General features: G+C 36.0%; 1 long non-coding RNA gene across 1 annotated transcript; it reads right to left on the bottom strand.

The window, feature by feature from the left end:
* Positions 1 to 202: 202 nt before the first annotated feature.
* LOC138697006 (uncharacterized) lies at positions 203 to 21,140 on the bottom strand. The gene is made up of 3 exons (XR_011331511.1): positions 18,831 to 21,140; positions 15,613 to 15,712; positions 203 to 1,058 (listed from the first exon to the last, which is right to left on the bottom strand). It is a non-coding gene; the product is annotated as an uncharacterized lncRNA (long non-coding RNA).
* Positions 21,141 to 21,775: the final 635 nt, after the last annotated feature.

Genomic DNA, 21,775 nt, shown 5'->3' with positions numbered 1-21,775 from the left:
TGAATTATGGGTCAAGAGAGAAAGGAAGTTTAAAAGGTAATTCTCGAGATTGCTGTTGACTGTACCACTACCGAGAGAGGTGCAGGAGGAGTTGAAAAAGGCAATGTGGGAGCCCAAGAAAGTGAAAGAAACAGGTCTCTGCTATAGTACAGTTGATTGGGTGAATTAGTGGGAAAGGGGGGGGGGGAAGATTCCAGGCAGCTTTTCTGCGTATAGAAGGGTTGGTGAATGTTACTTATGTCCTGCCCCGCCCACTATAGGAGACATAGGCCAGTTTTATACTAATCCTAAACATATTTAGTATAACTTGTTGCTTGTGGGCCATCCCAAACCCCGACTTCCACCCCTAAATGCGCCAGTCCTTATATACCCGTTAGTCAAGGCCTTCTGACAAATAAAAGCAATTGGCAATAAATATCTCAGTCATGACAACCTCATAAAATATCCTGTCAATTGAATAATCGATCTTCCTACATACAACATAATTATATTATATTATCCGATCATTACCCATTTCAGCGAGTACTGACGACCACTGCAAAATACGACAATTTGGTCCAGGGAGCATTCTCTTTTGGCAGAAAGATGATTTATGTAACATGTTTCTAAATCAGTATTTTAAATACCGCTACATTCTTTAATATAATCTGGTCCAGGGAGCACTCTCTTTTTGCCCACACTAGGATGATTTATGTAACATCCAAATACATGGTAATACTTTATACCTTGAATATTACTAAAGGTAATTCTTATTCACAACAATGATAAATGCATTCGGTTAAAACTCATAACTGCCATGTCACACTTGAACAACTACATCTCTCTGGTCAATTGTGGAGTCCTCCATACCTGAACTTGTTGAAAGGTCGTATGGTCCAGGGGCAGGTGTGCAGCAGCAGCATGCAATCCTCGGTGACAGAGGCGTGGCTATTTACGCAAAGCACAGCCTGCAGGTTCGATGCGGAGCCCACCCCCAGTCACACAGCAACCACTTCAGACGGATGCTCTGAAGCTTGCTTCGGCAATCTAGATGGCTTGCAGCAGTTGTGTTCCTCCTGCTAGGACAACGGATATACGTAAGGGTCTAGGCACCAGATAATACACTAAATACAATGTAGGAGTCAATGGGCTCTAATAAATAAACGGAAGAAAGACATTTAATAACTCCAGTTTAACTGAACATAGTGGGCTGCGAGCTCATAAGGGCTCTTTCAACAAAGTGACTAGAATATTAGGTAATTTCCTAGAAGACGGGCAAAATCCAACATGGCTGACGAAAAGTACCAAAACGTTATGCCAACTATAAAGTTCAAATGTCACCAAACATCACAAAAAAAATGGAAAATCAAATATATATAAAAATATATATATATATATATATATATATATATATATTTTAAAGAGGAAAAAGCCCTCCAAAAAAATTAAAATATAATTAATTTTTCACATTTGATTTTTTTGGCGTTTGGTGGCATTCGAACTTCATAGTTGGCTGTACTTTTCTGGCAGTTTTCGTACGCACTTTACCCCCAATTCGCAGTACACTCGGAGACAGCATTTTCAAATGCAGTGTTGCCAATAGCATGTTGCATAAATATTACAAGTGTCCAATACATTGCACGCAAAATGAACGTGTTTTATGAAAGCGACAATTTTGTCTCAAGTTTACTTCATTACATTCTAGATGGTACTCAAATGTGCATGCGATTATCGACATTGATGCACAATAGGACTAAAATATTTCGTATCCTTGAAGAAGGGGGGGAAAAAAAAAAAAGGCAAACATCGGAATCCAGAATACCTTGCGAAACTTCAGAACAACTCTGATCCACTGAGCTAATGTCGAGATCACTGCTCTGATCCAAACGATGGCTTCATCTATCAGAGACTTTAGACATCATTACGCTCGCTATAGTAGCGCTGCCAGTCCATCTATTTCGAACTTGGCCAGGTAATTTATGCTCGGAACAGTAAAATAAATTCAGGAAAACTATCTCACAAGAATATATTTTTTCATTTCAATAATTAGTTCCTTCCTTTTGAAGTCTTGGAATAATTTTTAAATGTTACAATTATTCGTGAGGTGAAATTGGTTACATCACATCACTACAATATACTATACACGTCTTTTGAGCACACTCCAGCAACTCGCAGGTTGGCTCAGTTGGTTGCGGCGCTATACTTCAAATCCCAACTTCGCAGGTTCGAATCTCGCCCAGGTAAGGTATTAAAATTAATTCAATAAATGTAAATGTATAACAATTGTAGTAGTAGAAAATTAGAATAAGGAAAGCCCATGGGCAAATTATATAAAGAGGGTTTATGCAGGGTGGGATGGGGGGGGGGGGACAAATCATATAAGGGAGAGTACTGCAATTGATTGGGTATATGTTTACTTGTGACAACTATCCCCTGTCAATATTGTCCTACAGAACAAGAATACATTTTCTTGGACACAGGCTATCTATCCTACTTCTACCGTCACCCGTGAAATACACTGAAGTAGAAATGTCTTAATGTCAAACTACTGTAAAGTATGTACAACTCTATAAATAACGGCACACAGTTTTAATTCACTGACCTATAACCTAACAATTCTTCAAATGATAGATTTACTGATGATACCGCTTAATTCCGACACATGTTTGGTGTATTATATCCAAAAGTGAACGTTACTGTACACAACAGGTATGGCAGTTACTGCAGTTTGGTTATACCGAGATTGACAGTGGAGTGTCGTCACCTCCAAGACATGCTTAGTTATGCTCCGAACTCCGAGCAGGTTTGAACATGCATGTACACTTAGCAGCAAAAAGAATGGGCCGACTCTTGGTCGATAGAAATGCTAAGTTCTATCGCACGGTTCACTCGTGTAAATGTAGCCCACTGCAAGGCATTGTTGTGGTGTCTCTTCATTGAAAGTCATCCGTCTACAATGTAATAAATCTTACGAGCAGTGTGTGGCCCAGTGGTAAAAAGTCTGACATCCGTGCCAGAGGTTGAGAGTTCGCCTCCTGGTACAGTAAAATTATTTTTTTTTTATTTTAACTTTTACTTAATTTATTAGTTTAAAAGTGAAATGGCATTTGTTAAACTTCGTTATGCCTGCCTTGTAAAAATATTATTGCCCATCATATGTGGGCTATTAATAGGCGAAACCTGGCCTGTATAAACAAAAATACTTGTTTCACATCCTAAAAATACGGACGCATATCAAACACAAATAAATAATTAAATTATCAAAAACAAACAATTTGTTAATATATTAACAAAACAAGGCTGTGGTGGGGACTAGCATCTCGTCCACAAACCACCTGCGTCAACATCTGCCCTCATTATGCGCGCCATGGAGTCCACAAGATTATGAAACAAATCTAAATTCTTGGCCATCTTCTCCCTTGCATCTAGAACTATGTCCCACAATTCCTCAGGTGTCCGAACAGGTGGTTCTGCCCAATTAGAGCGTAGGATCCTTTTGACTGCAGCCCACAAATTTTAAAATGGATTCATATCTGGTGAATTTGGAGGCCAGTCGACTGGGTCGACATCACGCCTCCTCGTAAACCATCTTTGAATCCAGTTGGCGGTGTGTATCAGATGATTATCCTGCTGGAAGAAAAGTGTTCCTTCTGGATATCGTTTTCAGGCAGAAGGGATCATTACATTTGCCAAAATGTGTTCATAGACTTCTGCCATAAACAGACTGTGGATGCGTTCCAGAAGTCCTGCCCCATCGTATGACATCCACCCCCAACACGCGACCCTCACACGAAACGTATCAGTGGTCATTCATACAATAAACTAGGGCAGTACTATCATTGCTATTGGAGACAATTACCTCGTCGGAGAAAATGGCATTTCTCCAATCAAAGTCCTGTCGGAGAGTAGCATATACAGAATGTCACTGTAGACAATTACCTGGTCGGAGAAAATGACATTTCTCCAATCGAAGTCCTGTCGGAACCAGGGCAATGTGTTATTGTTTCTGTGCCATCTTCAAGCGTAATGACGAGACAGAACGTTATACTAACAGAAAGCAGTTTTGCTTGAAAGAGAGAGGGAGGTTTATTATTTATTAGAGTTTGGGCATATTCTAAGATATATCACCACATAATTATAGCTTTGCGAGACACATATGATGGCAAATTTGTAATAAAAAAAAAAAAAAGAAGATTGGGGGAGATTCGAATCTTGAGCATTACTAATGTGTTCAACATACCAATGCCGTAACAACTTACCCTACTGCAACTGTAAGTATCAGTTCGGCATATTACATTGTTTTCCTGTTCATATCTGCTCCCATCGATTTTGTATTTATCAATTTTATTATTATTTCACTCTTCAAGGGCCCTGATGTATCTAGAATCAACCCGTCATTCGATTTTATTACATATTTTAGCCTCTTAAACAAAATACAGCATATTTAAATGGTTTAATTATGTGTTACCTAGTGAACTATGGCGTTGACGAGAAGAGCATGCGCAATGTATATCTCTGGAACTTAGAAATTGTCGGCCGGCCCATTCTTTTTGCCGCTAAGTGTACATACACACATGCCTAGATGGAAGGGAGCCAAAATAAAAGTTCAAAATTTTACTGTGTATACAGAATGCTTGAATGTTTTTACTACTAACATTTCGTTATTATTTCACCTTGCCTTTATCTTCAATACAACATAAAAGTATTGACCCATTTTTTTATATATTTTATTTTATTTCCATTATAATATAAACTTAGTTTGTACTACTGTGTCACTAAATGGTACAAAATGTTTCCTAATATATTGTCACTAACTTTGACAGAGAAATTTCCATTCATTTGTAAGTTATGAATTTTTTTCCCGAACAGGCATACACCAATATCAAGGGATGAAGTACTGTACAAACACGTGCATATAAAAGAAATGAGTAGGATCTTTTACAAAATACTTCGCCTGTACTCAGTCATTATCAGTCAATAAGTGGGACAATTTTGACCAGTAGCCAAAAAACTTGCGCCACAGCCAATTTGTCAATTTGACATGGAATGACTCATATTTAAATTTAGAGCTTCTTCTATGACTTATACTACTTAATAAGAACTAAATATTTCTGAAATAAACTTTTTCCATTGAAATTTCCACTTTGTCTGAAATGACTGAAAAATAGCTTTAAAATGTCGATTTTCCGTCACCAGAAGCTGTTTCTAATTGTGAAATATAACTTGCTATGCTTTTCATTGAGGGAGAGTTGTTAAATGGTATTGACAGCGAAGATGTAATAAATTCTTTTGTCTGCCAGAAAACTAGGAAAAGAAGCAAGTACAGTTACTTCAACAATTTCCTTGTAAGTTATCAAAACAACAAGTATTTCAATTAATATAGAGTAAACCTGACGAATGAAAAAGGCATTCAGAATGTGTGTTATAATTAAAAATTAATTATTTATATAAGAGCGATTCCATGAAAATGTCAGAGGTATTTTTTTAATGTGTAAATGTTTCTGTTGAAGAAATATGTTCCTTTATAGTTTAAATTGCCTTATTTCATTAAACATTGTTTCAAATACTCTTTGTTACAGTTTGTAAGTTGCTGCCACACTTCAAAGACAAAAAAAACACACATGGAACATGTGGTTTCGTATCACAATTTGGACATGTAAATTTCTTATATTTAAAGCCTTTTTTTTATACCACATTTTGGTCTTTCCTTGAAGTAAATATGAAAATATGTAGTTGGGATACCCTAAGGTTCTAAATAACTTAAAACCACTTATTTGCACAGTAAGTTACCATCGGTCAGTCACTGTAAACTGTTGCTTACGAGATTATACAAGCTGGTGCATAGCACGATCGAGAGTAGGTCTCAGAGTCATGACAATTTCTGCCGCTAGGTTCGCCTTGCTGCACTAAGAAATGATGAATAGTACCATTACTAAGCATTGTGTATCGTGAAAATAGTTTGATTAATTGTGCATTATTGATTGAGTACGAAAATTATAAACATGCCAAGCATATTACAGTCTTATTTGAGATTTATTCATGACTTGTTAAATATCAGTATGCAGATTTTCAGCGTCATTTAATGGAATTTACAATTTTGTTTCCCGAAAGTCTGAATTTGTTGAATTAAAAATGTTGCTTCTAAACTACATTGTTCATATGGTTCATTTACTTTGGCAAGTTGATTGTTTTCAGTTCCGTGTTTTTCCTTCTGATTTCGTTCCCTCTATTTATTATAATTGCTGAAAGTGAACTACTGGTTTCTGCTACTTTCAGAAATAATAATAATAATAATAATATTATCATCATCATCATCATCATCATCATCAAAATCAAATTAATATAGTTCTTAGCTTGTCTTGCCTTAAGGCAATCAGTAGCATTATTCGAGGAAAAGAGTATGATTTACCATCTCTTATAGTGGCGAAATATTCCACGACTATGGTTAATTATTACTGCTGAATATCGCCACACATACGATTTTCATTATTTAGGATACAACAGGGACGTCGCTAGGGGGGTGCGAAAGGGTGCGCAAGCACCCCATAAAAATCGCAGCACCCCTTTCCGCACCCCAAAGGGCAATTTATTAACAAAATACTAGGCATAAATTATTTTGAAGAACTAGAACAAACAAACAATTTCTTGGATGTGAAAAAACTACGTCCCATAGTGTATCGTAATGGATGTGATGAGCAATAATAATAATAATAATTATTATTATTATTATTATTATTTATTTATTTATTTATTTATTTAGAATATTAATGTGCAAAACAACAGCACAAGGCCAATTACAGTTTAGCACAGGTACAAAACGAAACAAAACAACAAATGATGATGAGAATAAATGATAGATAATGGCAATGAGATGAAATCAATATAGTAGTAATTAAATAAAATGTATTACAAATGAATTAATGAAATCATATAAATGAAGACAGGAATCATATAATTAATACTGTAAAGTTATACAAATGACGAGAATAGTATGATACATATCTAACAATGGCATAAATAATAAAACTGACATAAAACTCGAAAAGTATTACTACTACACATTAAATGGATCCAAGTTCAATCCATGCAAATTAGCATATTTAATACATCTGCAGACCGGAGAGAGAGATTTAGAATTCCTATTATAAAACAATTTATGACATCTTAAACCCTTAGCAGGAATATGAAGACTGATATTGCTTATGAAAGATTCACAATCAATATCACCCTTAATGACTTTACAAAAAAATAAATAATCAAGATCCTGACGTCTGGTAAACAAACTACCGCAATTAAAATATTTGCAATTAGTCTCATAGTTATAATCGGAATTTGGTAAAAATCTATAAGAACACAAGGAGATAAATTTTCTTTGAATATTCTCCAATTTAGCCGAGTCAGTGGAAGTAATAGAGTTCCATACTACAGATGCATATTCAAGCTTGGATCTAACCAATGTATAGTATAAAATTAATAAACACATAGGAGTAGAAAAAGAATAAGTTATAGACCTAATTAGACCAAGCATTCTTAATGAATGGGTATAAATATATTGCACATGATCATGAAAATATAATTTTGAATCAAGTAAGACACCAAGATCTCTAATACAATCTTTCTTAGTAATTACGACATTACTAAGAGAATAATTAAATTTTTGGGAAGTAGTTTTCCGTGAGAAGGAAATAACAAAAGTTTTGGATTGATTAATTTTCATTCCATTTTCAACAGACCATTGTAAAATTGAAGTAATGTCATTTTGAAGAATTTGACAATCAGCCGAACTATTAATTTTACGAAAGATTTTGAGATCATCCGCAAATAGAAGGCAGCTAGAACTTATTCTTTTACTTATATCATTTATAAATAATAAAAATAGGAGAGGTCCCAATGTAGACCCTTGAGGAACTCCGCACACACTATTAAATGGAACCGAGAGAGAATTACCTAGTCGAACACAAGACTGTGTATCTGTTAAATAATTTTCAAACCAATTAACATAGTTAGTGGAGAGACCAAAATTACTTAATTTATTTAATAAAATTTTGTGAGGAACTACATCAAATGCTTTGCTAAAATCAAAATAAATTGAGTCAATTTGACCTTGAGTTTCGACAACAGGCATTAATAATAATAATAGTAATAATAATAATAATAATAATAATAATAATAATTTTATTTATTTATTTATTATTAATAAATGTGTACTGAACAACAGCCAGAGGCCAATTATAGTTCAGCACAATACACAAACAGAAGATACAAAGGTGCAAAACAAAAATTAATAATATCTTAAATAACAAAAACATACATAAATAAAATTGAGTACAAACAGTAAAAACTAATAATCAAAACGAAACTAAACCTTAAAAGGATCTAAATTGTGCCCATGCAAATTGGCATATTTTATGCATCTACAGACTGGAGAAAGTGATTTTGAATTTCGGTTATAAAAAATTTTTTGAAATCTTAAACCTTTTGTAGGAATACGAAGGCTGATATTGTTTATGATAGACTCACAATCAATATCACCCTTGATAACTTTGCAAAAAAATTGATAATCAAGATTTAGACGTCTAGCATAAAGGCTACAACAGTTAAAATATTTACAGGTAATCTCATTGTTAAAGTCAGTGGAATTGGCTATATATATCGAAAAGCACATAAGGAAATAAATTTTCTTTGAATATTTTCCAATTTAACCGAATCGGTTGAAGTAATGGAATTCCAGGCTACAGATGCATATTCAAGTTTAGAGCAAACCAAAGTAAAGTATAGAATTAATAGTGACTCAGGAGTAGAAAAAGAATAGGTTATAGACCTTATTAAACCAAGCATTCTTATTGAATGATTATAAATATATTGAACATGATCGTGAAAGTATAATTTAGAATCGAATAGTACACCAAGATCTTTTATAGAATTTTTCCTAATAATACAGGCGTTATTAAGAGAATAATTAAATTTTATGGAAGTAGTTTTTCGAGAGTACGAAATGACAAAAGTTTTTGTTTCATTAATTTTTATTCCATTAATGTCAGACCAAAGTTCAATGGAGTTAATATCATTTTGAAGAGTTTGGCAATCGGCAGAACTATTTATTGAGCAAAAGATTTTGAGATCATCAGCAAATAACAGGTAGTTTGAACTTATTCTTTTACATATGTCATCAATAAATAATAAAAATTATAGAGGGTCCAATGTACATCCTTGGGGAATTCCACATAAACAATTAAATGGGTCCAAGAGAGAATCACCTAGACGAACACAACATTGTCTATTAGTTAAATAGTTTTCAAACCAGCGCACGTAGTTACAAGAGAGACCAAAGTTTTTTAATTTATTTATCAGAATATTGTGAGGTACAACATCAAACGCTTTGCTAAAGTCGATATAAATTGAGTCAATTTGACCTTGGGTTTCAACAACAGGCATAACAAGATTATTATTATTAATAATAATAATAATAATAATAATAATAATAATAATAATAATAATAAACAGATGTATAGTATGCGCGCAAGTGCATGAAAGAACATTTTGGATTTTTTATGTACCACATTTTTACACCTCGCACCCCATTTTTTAAATCTCGCACCCCATCCGCACCCCCCTTGCTCTGATCCTGGCGACGTCACTGGATACAACATACGCAGCAATGCGATTTTAAAGGAGCAGTCCGCGATAAAATTAAGTTGGCTTTAATCAAACACGTTTTTCAATCAAAGTAGAATGTAATTTGCCGCATGTCAATGCGAGGCATGGTTCTTGAGTTACTGACTCCGCACAAATACTTATGACGTCACAGCCACTGAACTGGTGTGATTGCGTAGTAGACCGAGAACATCGGCGAGCACAGCGCAGCGCTTTGTATTAAAATAAATAATCTTCTCTCGCCGTAGTAAACGTGAACAGAATTTCGGACTTAGTTATGATTGTGTGAAGTCATGTTTTGCTTTTCATTTAATCATAAAACCAGCACATACCAATGTTGTGGTTTTATGTAGACGTATTTTCTTTTATATGAACGATTTTGAACTACAGTAGACTAAACAGAAGAAATTGTATCGTAATACAATTTAAAATGCCGTGGTGTTGTGATTTTTCGTGTTCAGAGGGAACATCAAAAGCAGAACATGAAGAAGGGGTATCATTTCATGTATTTCCGAACAGAGAAAAGTTACTGCAAAGATTTAAAACATGCGTGAAGAAAATCAACAGAAAAGGTTTTACACTATCGAAAACTACTTTTGTGTGTTCCAGTCATTTCCGTGAAACTGATTTTGAAAAATCGTCTTTACTAAAAAGACGTTTAATGAAAGACAATAGAACTCCTATGAAAATTAAGAAAACTTCTGTCCCTTTCTTATTTTTGAAAGGAGAACCTCCCCAAGACAGTTCTGATCTACGCGCTCCTCTGCTTATAAATGAAAGAAAGTCGTCGAAGAAGCAATAGCAAGTTGCAGTGATGCACCTATAGCTGAAAATATTGACGTGTGTGTAGTTCTCGATAAGGCTGAAAATTCACAGGAACCTAATATAAACAAAACTGCGTAGTGTGAGATAGGGTGCGAGACGATAAGAAATGTGTGTGGTTAATCAGATGTGGGGGAGCAGAAACTGACTTAGAGACATATTTTCAAATATAAGAAGAAACTTCAAATTCTAATTCATCAGGTTCCAAGGATGCTGCACTTGAAACAGAAAGTAAATAGGGAGTCAAAAAGTGTTTTTTTTTTATTCTGGTCAGCGTTACAAATTTTGTTTTTCTTCTGTAATATTTGCCATTCCTCTTTTACAAATATTTGGTAGAAACAATTGGACCATTGCTGAAAGTTAATGCAGTATGCCAGAATGCCCGTAATTGGGAGTGGAAGTCCGAACAGAGGTGAAACATAGCAGTGAGTTCTGCGTTATACTTGTGCACACATTCACCCATACAATAGTGAGAGGGAATGGATCGAACTTGGATCCAGCGATTACAATGCTCTGAAAAAAGTTGTATGTAACCCTGCCCTTTTGAAAGACCTAAATCAGACTAATCAATTTTGTCACACCAGCAAATTTGAATCTTACCATAACGAGAGATTGCTTTACATTCCTAAGAGAAAACACTTTCCATATGGTGGAATGGTAACAAGAACTATGATTGCGATAATGGACCATAATTACAACGTGAAAAGAGATGTAACTGGCTCCAGACTCCAGTACTCTAAAGCCACTAAACGATGGGTAGAAGACAAAACATACAGCTGGAAGAAAATGCGTGGAGAGAGGATACTATACAGAAAAATGTCTTGGAAGTAGTTCTGGTTATCAACTGCCGCAATTCGATGATCCACATGTTTTAGAGGTTCCCCCAAACATAGCTTCGTGCCTATATCGCGTGACTCAACAACTATGACGCAATAGAATAATATAAACCATGTCTCACATACATTCACTCACTCAGTGAAGGCGTTGACTTAGGTTATAATGGATCGACATATTAAACCTTTTCAGTTTGAACCCTTACCAGACCCAAGTTGTTCTAATCACTATGAGTACGAAATTCAAAATGGGTAAATTATTATTATTATTATTATTATTATTATTATTATTATTATTACAGTATATGCATGTGATAGGTCCTAAGTGTGTTAATAATAACTGACTGTAACGTACGAAGTGGTAGAGCGCTGGTACATTCAACCAAAGGTCCCGGAACAATTTTTCCCTTGAAATTATTCAAATCTGCTTTACAGGGAGCTTCACCTGAAAGACTAGATTTGCATAATATATACGTTACTGTGTACGTTAACAGAAAACCACAATTCCAAGTCACACAGAGATTGTGTGCACTCGTTGTGGGTCTCTGGCATTTCGTCAGCCCACACGAGTTGTGTGGATATAAAGGGAAAAGTTGAGACGGTGTCGGGTGGAGTTCCCGGGTAGCTCAGTGGTAGAGCGCTGGTACGTTCAACCAGAGGTCCCGGGATCGATACCCGGCCCCGGAACAATTTTTCCCTAGAAATTATTCATATCTTTACTCGTTCTACTCTGTATGTCAAACGGAACTACAACGCAGTCTTATGAAGCGATCAGTGGTTATGACGTCAGAGCTTGCAGTAAGACCTTTAATATTTCGCAAACTAAAAGGCGTAGAGCGATGCGACAAACACCGTTAATCCAAGGATTACTTTGGAAAACTTCCTATAATATAATCGAAATTTGGAATTTTATCGCAGACTGCTCCTTTAATGTTGAGCATGCCGAGTTTAGTGTAATGTACTCCCCTCATCCTCCAAGCCAAATCAAATATTATTACGACATTACGAGTAATAAATAAATAAATAATAATTACTACAATTATTCGTTGTGATAAAGTACAATTATCACTGCATGGTGTACCGAAAATTTTACTTTATGTTTTCATTAAATTGACATGTCATGAGTGACGACAGAAAACAGCTCAGGGGAGCGAGATTCAGACATTACTAAAAATTAAATGGGGATCGGGGAGAGCAGATGCGCATGTGCCTATGGGCGGCAAATTCTAAAAAATATTGTCCCTGAGATTCCTGAGATATTTGTTCATGTTTTGGGAAATGGTCAAATTCGAAATCCATTTCTAATCACATATATTGCAGTCTAACTTCCCAATTAATTTAATTCTAACTCCTAATTTAAAAACTGTTTACATACACTAAATTATCATAGCATTTGCTATTACTACCCACTACTGGATTAATCTTGCTCAGGATAGGGACCGATGGCCAGCTTATGTGAGGGTGGCAATGAACCTGTGGGTTCCTTAAAAGCCATTTGTAAGTAACAGGTTAATCAGCAGGCCTATTAGATATTTATTTCACCACTGCAAGGTGTGCAAGAAAAATCGCACATTTGTACTAATCATGTTTTGTGACTGCTGTTTGCTTTAGTAAAACTCTTAACACTTCAACATCAATATATTTTTAAAAAAGAAAGGGATAAGTTAGGCCTACTTACAAATGATTAAATTACGAAGTCAGGGAAATGGAAGATAATACAGTACCTTAATTCATTGGAATAATAATAATAATAATAATAATAATAATAATAATAATAATAATAATAATAAAAAATGAATACGTGAATAGGGTAGACTACAGTGTTCATGTATAATATATTAAGTTTCTTTCATTATTTCCGAAAAAGTTCGGTGTATTAATTGAACAACAGAAAGGTAGTACCTTAGTTTATAATATGTAGTATCTTTTAATATCAAGAATGACAGCCTTTTATTGTAATATAATTGAGACGTAGAAGTTTGGAAATTACGTCTATTTTCCATAAAATATTGTACGAAGCATTTAATAAGCAATGGCGAGTCCTTTAAATGTCCCAAATGTCAATATCATTTAAGCGTACTGCTATGAATATTTCGTCTAGAACAGCGCTCCGAGTGGCGGAATTGGCATTACGAGGGAACCACTTCAGACCTGCATTTCAAGCGCCGTGCGCCAGCTTGTATAATCTCGTAAGCAACGCTGTAAACATACAAAAACTCTTCTACACAGCACAATAACTGACAGACTAAATTTTCCTTTGGTATTATTGCTACATCACTAACGAAAAAGTATTACATAATGTTCTGAAGTGTTTTACGAGTAATTTTCCACTGCAGCACTATGACTGACATATTGCACTCTCAGTTATGCTGCTCATTCTCATCACATACACAGCTGCTTAGGAGACCTTGGTGAACTTACAAGTGAACTTTGGTTAAGTGGGGCAATAATACAGGGAAACCCATAGCAGAAAGAAAATGTGAATATAAACTTCATCTAAAGAAGGACAGTATAAAGAATTACAAGAAAAAGAGACAAGATGGAGTTCAAGAAGGAGAACAGGTAGTCATTGTGAATATAAGTAACAGTCACGGGCTTTATGGAAAATACACTAGTGTCCAAAAGTTAAGCATAATTCAATATTTTGTTCCCAACCTATCAGAATGGCACCAAACTTGTACAAATGAATCACACAGGTTCTGGCATGCAACAGAGTAATACATATCAGCAAATTTTGTTTTATTGTGGCCTAGGGACACATTCTACACAATTATGGTACAAAATCTATCACGTCCATGACAATGATGGTGCTGAGCGGTTAACATGGGTTGTGGTTACCCCTCTATCAGGTGGTTCAAGAGCATTACGGAGGGCTGGAAGTGACGTCTGTGGAGGCTGGCGGGCTGCAGCTCGCCTTCCTAATGTATCCCAGGCATGCTCTGTAGGGTTCAGATCCGGGAACATCGCTGGATATCTTCCCCCTCAAGGTTGGCTCTATGCGGACATGCATTGTCTTCCATAAAGATTAAGTGTGGACCAAATGCACCTCTGAAAAGTCACTCATGTCGTTTCAATACCTGGTCTCTCTACCTCTGGGCATTCACAGTACCAGCTGCAAAGATGTGCAGATCTGTACATCCATTGAACATCATGCCTGCCCACACGAGTACGCCACCACCAACAAATGGGTATTTTCCCCATTATGTTTGTGAGCTGACACTGGCTTCCATGTTCTCTCCAGATTATTGTGCAATGGGAATCACTGGTCAAACTGAATCGGTTCTCGTCTGTAAACAGCACGTTCCTCCATTCATTCAAGATCCAATGTTGATGTTGCCGACTCCACTGCAAACGGTTCCTTATCTGTACTCGAGTGAGCTGGACACACACTGCTAGTCATCTGGCATAGAGACCGCCTGCCCTGAGCCTCCGGTATACACTTTGCCTGGAAACACGAATGCCTGAGGCAACTGCAAGCTCAGAAGACAGTTGTCTTGCAGGCATCGTCCGTTTACGTCGTGTTGTCCTCTTGCGGCATTGTGACCCATGGGCGACCTTGTACACGCATACGACAAACATCCTGTGTCTTTGAACCGTCACCAAAGCCTGAAAATGACACTTTGTGCCACATTCAGGGCTCGAGAGACTTCGGTCTGTGTCTGACCTGCTTCCTGACATCCGATTATTCTACCCTTCAAACCAGGGTCCAGTTGGCATCTCTGTGGCATGTTGGTGCTGTCCTGTATACACTGTCATAAGAAACTATATCCTCTGTTCACAATCAGAGAAGAAGAACGAATCAGCCGCAATGGGTCTGTTTCCTTACCTTCGAAACACGTGTTTATTCGGAGGGGAAGCGAAGGTTGGGGTACCCCCTCCCTATGCAAAGAGCACAAGTATGATGCGGCACACACTATGATAAAGTTTTATAGAGATTGCTCACCGTTTTCCCTTTCATTTCTCTGTTTTACGAATTATGCTTAACTTTTGGCCACTAGTGTATAAACTGTAATCTGCACCACTATATTGTAATTGCTAAGGCAATCAGTGGTGGATTGTTATTAACGCAGCTAGATAACTTAATACTCTCGAAGTTTATTATTTTACTTAACTTGGTTAGATTAATTTGGCAGATTTAATTATACACTTCTTTATTGTTCTCCGTCAATGAACTGTTTTAGATCATGGGTGAGTTCCAAAGAAATTGCATAACTGTCTACTTTATTCTCTTCAATATTATGGCATACCTATCTTAAGTTTATTCCTGCTGTCTCATTAATATCAACACTTAGCAATTGTAAAGGGTTCTGGTCCATGTTCTTACCTTGTATTTCATTTCTTCTTGCTTGTCAGCCACTGCATGTTGGACCACATCGGCTGCAGTGTTCTCCTACAGGTCACAGAACTTCATAGATTTACAGCACCTGAAAGACATGCCCAATATTTAGGAATACGTAAGTTGTATCATTAATTTTTCGCAAATGGAATTGGACGCAACACTTGGTTATAATCATATAAAACTGTCTTGTCATCAGTAACACCCACAGAATAACAGGTATTTCATACAAATGGTGTACAAATTTCCAGCTGCTGGGGATATGAATTGTTGTGTGGGAGGACACATCGTAACTGATGTCAAAATAATTTAGGAACAAAATATGTATGACTTCCACGAGTTAACTTGAACTAAGTTTAAAATAAATATTATATTTCATATCATAGGGTAAGGGTAGGCAAAACAGTGCACGGGAAGTTCAGATGATTTTGAAAGTGAAAACAGTAGAATTTACAAGGGATTTGATTTTTTGTGGAGATAAAGTTTAATACAGAGTGTATACAAATGATTCATCAGGTTTTGACACTGTATAGCTTAAAATTTATAATGTCCACCCATTTGTACTCGTAGCCAATAGAAAGAGCATATTCTTAAATTTGGTATCTCTCATTTCAGATTTCATTCTGACTCTTCAGTGACTCACTAGTGGCGGTTGGTAAAATGCTGACTGATCAACAGAAAGCATTTTGTGTTTTGGAATATCAGAGTACTCAATCCACCATCACTGTGCAGCGTTCCGGAGACAGTACAGGAGACACACCAACCCACCAAAGCATTCTGCAGTGGTATCAACAGTTGAAAAACAAAGGGTGCTTGTGTAAAGGAAAAAGCTCAGGACGACCAGGTATTTCAGCTGAAGAGGTGGAGAGAATCCGAGAGGCACTCGCTCGTAGCCCACAAAAATCAACATGTCGAACAAGTCGCGAACTGGACATTCCTCACGCAACTGTGTGGAAGATTCTGCTGAGGACGATTTGCCACTCCTCAGGTGGCCCCACGGTCTCCTGACCTCACAGTTTGTGATTTTTTTTCTTTGGGGGTACGTGAAAGAGAATGTTTACATGCCACCTATGCCGACAACATTGGCTGAACTCCGGGATCGCATCACTGCCGCACTGAGGAACATCGACAATGACATGCTCCAACGTGTATGGGGCGAACTGGACTACCGCATAGATGTGCCGGATAACACGAGGAGGGCACACAGAACATTTGTAATGATATGTGAAATGTGCTCTTTCGATTGGCTATTAGTACAAATGGATGGACATTATACATTTGAAGATATACAATGTCAAAACCCGATGAATCATTTGTATATGTACACTCTGTATTTAAGGCACTATACTTCGGAAAGCCATTATATTAATAAAAGACTAGTATTTTCCCTGGACCACATACATGTTCTGCCCATGGGTAGGTCTTTCACTGCATTCTCCAATCTTTCCTATTTTCTGCCTTCCTCTTAGTCTCCGTATCTGGACCAGATATACAATAAAAAATTGAGTAAAAATCACTTGAGCTTCCTGTGCGCTAGTTTCTAGTAAGTGTAACAATTACTCACAATTACATTTACTTTTGACTTAGCCGAGATTCGATCCAACTTCAGTTCTATGTTCTATCTAACAAAGTAATGTGCCGTATGTGTCAGCCATATCTCAATCTAATTCAGAATGTAATTCTATGTTTGGGGCTCCCCATCTCTCATTATTTTGTATCTTGTCGCTGCCAAACTCCCAATGGCACTTAATAAAAATAAAAAGCAACATGAAAACCAATTAAATATACAAGAAAAGTAGTAGTACTTACAGTTCGTGGGGGGAGAAAAAAAATGTAAAAGATAGTAATCTCGTTTCCATTAGACAAGTAGCATGCAGAAGACTAATATTCCCCATTTCAGTTTAGTTGATAGGCCTTTGCCTCTACTCTCACTATCTACTACCAGCAAAGGGGATGATGCTACTGTCCATCTCAAATGGTCAACTAACTGAATTTCAACAGTGTGTGACAAATTATATTAATGAAAATTTGTACCAATACTCTAAATTTTGCAAGTCCATATTAAGCATTTGTATTTCATTTCTGTTTCTATTTATATCAATTGGCACATTACAAAGCTATTGAGCTGAGAGCAGAAAATGTTTTCACCGCTAGTTGTTGCACTATACATTGCACCATATATAAAGGAACAATGTGCAATGTAGAGAAAAAGGAATTGGCAATCCTACCCCATTATCTCCTGGCCTAGTTGCCTGATCAGTTCTTGGCATCATTTGTGGGGTTTAGACCAGTCTTTGGACAGTTGACAACAACAACAACAACCTGCAATGTGTCGCTCCTCTTCACTTCTCAATACAAACAGTTGAGAACGCTGTAACATGGACACTAAAATATACTGAAACTTGTCATATATCTGTGTAGTTTATTACCTTCCCTTATGTATTTTATTTAATATTTCATTTTCCTGTGTGCACTACATGGGTGCGCAGGTATAATAGCTACGGCTCAGTCACTGACGGGGTCAGAGCAAGTCTGGGAAATAAATGCCTCGTATCCTCAACTTGCGACACAATACACTGATAATTCAGGTCTATAATTTTTCTTGGTCTATAGTTAGTTCCGCCCGAGTCGCGTTTAACTTTAGTGCGATCTAAGGCACGACTAGTGAATGTTTGTGAACAGCACCCTATAATTACAACATACGGAATCTATGTAGTAAATACGTGTAATCCGTCAGTTTCCGCTAGTATCCTCAAACTCTGATTTGTTATATGGACCACATACTGATAAAATAAAAGATAATTAATAGTGCCTCCCAAATTCTTCCTGCGTTTCAATAACTGACCAACGTTGACTTAGCTGTGAGAAAATTACGCGTAATATGCCTAAAATTTACTTGTTGCATTGTGAGGTAATGTCAATGTAATTAATGCTATTTCGGGGGTATGTATGGAGACTTTTTTCTTATTCACATTATTTTTATTCCAATGTCCATTTTTTTCAAAAGATGTAGTAGATTATGTTAGATAAAAATAATTTAATTCTAGGCGCGCCATATTCTTTCAGATGGCAGAGAAAAACCTCAGAGAAAGAGGGCTCCGGGAGTAATCTATTAAAGAAAAGTGTTCATATCAGTAAGTTAGTTTATATAGCGCAAAATGAACAAACATAAACCAAAAACTGAAGTTATATTTATGTTAACTTACGTTTCGCCAGTGCACCTCTAGCAAACACATCTACAAGCGTCGCCACACTCCAAATAGATCAAATGACTTCTACGAAGTTACGAATGGTCGTCTTTAAACAGATCACACACAGATGACGTCATTGGGGTGAGTTCCAGAAAGATCTTGAACTCGAGGATTTCGACCTGAGAGTATAAAAAATTTCGACACACTTTTGAAGCGGCCATTAAGACTGATGGTGGCAAAAATTGGAACTACATTCCATGTTAGAAAGCCCGATCGGTATTACAGGTATCCATTACACCAACATTACCTATAGCCCGATCGCTATTAAAAGTTTCCATAATATGTATTTTTCTCCCCAAAAAAGCACGTAATGGCAATTTAAATGAAATGTTTAACTACTTTGTATCATCATTTATTTGTTTTTATTGACTTGTCGGTCCAATATGTTTTGTAAATTATGTAATATGCATACCACATTTTGGTTTAACATGGAGATAATAGTTGAACATTAAACTGAAAACTATTGGGAACATATTCCCTTTCCTTAACAGTCATATAACCCTTTTCATTAAATTAATTTATGAAATCTGATTGACCGAAGTTTTTTTTTTACTAATTAAATGTCCAACTTCTTTACTGTGTTAATATTTACGATTTACCTTGGCTGACTAGTTTCGAAGTCTTGTTGTTCATTGTCCAAAGCCTAGTCTTCTTTTCTCACATGTTTCTAGATATGTAATTGGGATACAGGATGTGGATAGGATGAGACATTTCTCTCTAAAGCACCTTAAGCTCTATTTTTAAAGAAAAATGTGTTGGGGATAAGAGCAACATGACAAAATGTATACTTGACTATTATTATTGGTCAGTTATGTACGCCTAATTATAATCCTCTATTTTTAATGCCAAACATTACCTTCAAAACAGCCATAAGATGCTTTTGCTATCACAAGGTATATAACACAAGTCCAAAACATTTACATATTAAGGGGAAGATAGGTGAAATTTTGGTCATTTTCGTTTTCTTGTGAAAAATGAATCAGCAACCTCTTGTTTATATGTTGAGCAAGTTTCAATGCTGTGTGGCGCTCATAGGCATAGAAATTGCTCAATATATAATTGGCTGCACCCTTCAACTGTAATTCCATGCAAACCTTATAAGCTGTTTTCTCACCCTTTTTTTTTTTTCAGCACATTTTGTCAGGTACAAAGTATAGAGGCTCTTACAATATTGTGCTGGGAACAGGAAAGTTTTACTGCTCGCTCTATATATACAAACCAGCACATGGATTTTATGATGAAATGAATACCTTTTGAATTTAAAAATGAAATATTTATAGTGGCAATGGAAAATTTCTATTTTTAGGTATGCAGTGGTTATAAAAAATGTTCCCCCTTTTATGGTAAAGGTATAGGAAAACTAATGTGTGATATTTTTTCTAAATATGCCACTAGTTTTGCAAAAAATTTTCACATATTTTACTGAAAAATTGAGTGGCACATTTCATTTTGAAATATGTACATTTTCCAAACATTTTTGTTAATAGCTCAGAGAAACTAATTGTCTCACAGAAATGTAACTTCACCAAATCATAATCTATCATTCTGTGATTATAAATCAAGGACATAGCTTCAAAAATATAGAAAACAGAAATTTCATCCATCACCTCCCTCACATACTACTTTATTTGTTTTCCATTTTCGGAGTTGAATATCGTCATTGACTTTATGAAACCTCCTATGTGACAGTACAGAGCATAATTCTTTCAGGAGGAAGGAAAAAGTCATTACATATCAATAGGCCTACATAAGGATATTAGATAATTCGGTAGAAAACGTTGGTCAATATGATGACATCATTGAGGACCAGTGTAGACCTATTGACATTTAATTACTTTTTCCTTTCCCCTGACAACTATGCTCTGTACTGTCGCATACGAGATTTCACAAAATCAACGACGATATACATTTTTAAAAGTACCCACCATTAGTTATAAAATTAATAATCAATAATCACCATTGAAGAAGAATGCAAACAAATCTATTCATCTACAACAGATAAATAACATTATGCTAACATTATTAAATAAGACCTTAGTTCTCCAATGGATCCCAGCCCATTGTGGAATATATGGTAATGAGAAAGCTGATATGTTGGCCAATAAAGGAACTAATATTAAACATAAACAAGAACTACAGTTTTTCATGAGTCCATAAAACGAGTTATCAAAAGGAAAATTAACAGCAATCACCACACTAATTCTCCAACTGAACATCGAAATTCAAGATGGAACAATTGACTGTAAAATTTAAAAACCATTCCTGACCTACCACGAAAATCTGCTGTGGCCATGTTCAGACATTACTGGTCATGACTGTCTTACAAAACATCTACATCGAGGAAAATTTTAGAACACGGATTGCACCTACCAAATTATGTCTTAAAATACTAAAAAGAGCAGATTTGTCTGCGTTTGTCGAATGCGCATCATTATATTTACGAAAAGGCACTTTTCAGTGCCAATAATTTATTTTGTGTGCACAAGGTTGGAATTTTGAAGTAAGAGGGAAAGGGTGCAATCCATGTTCTGGAGTTTATCCATCTCGAGTATTCAAATTCCGATTTCAAAAATATTTAGGGTTATTGTTGCCTTACCAATTCCAACCCTGACTATTTACTGAAGATATATAAGGTTATATTTGCATTGAACTTATGCCAACGACATTGCTTACCTTTTAAGTTGTGCTGCATTACTTGGCACAGGAAACAGGAATAACCAGGCCTTCTCATTACTATCCGATTTCCGTCAGTACCGGTACACTGCAGCACATTCACAGTGTAAAACTCCGCCATTTGTCTATTAACTGAAACAAACCAGCAGTAGGCTAGTATCATATAATGCATTAATAACACTACATTTCATAGAACAATTAAAGGATTTCAGTATAATCGACGTTTG

This window comes from Periplaneta americana, chromosome 3 (genome assembly GCF_040183065.1).
Source record: "Periplaneta americana isolate PAMFEO1 chromosome 3, P.americana_PAMFEO1_priV1, whole genome shotgun sequence".
NCBI classification, from domain to species: domain Eukaryota; kingdom Metazoa; phylum Arthropoda; class Insecta; order Blattodea; family Blattidae; genus Periplaneta; species Periplaneta americana.
Note: the sequence above shows the minus strand (reverse complement) of the source record. Positions and strands in the feature narration are given on the sequence as shown.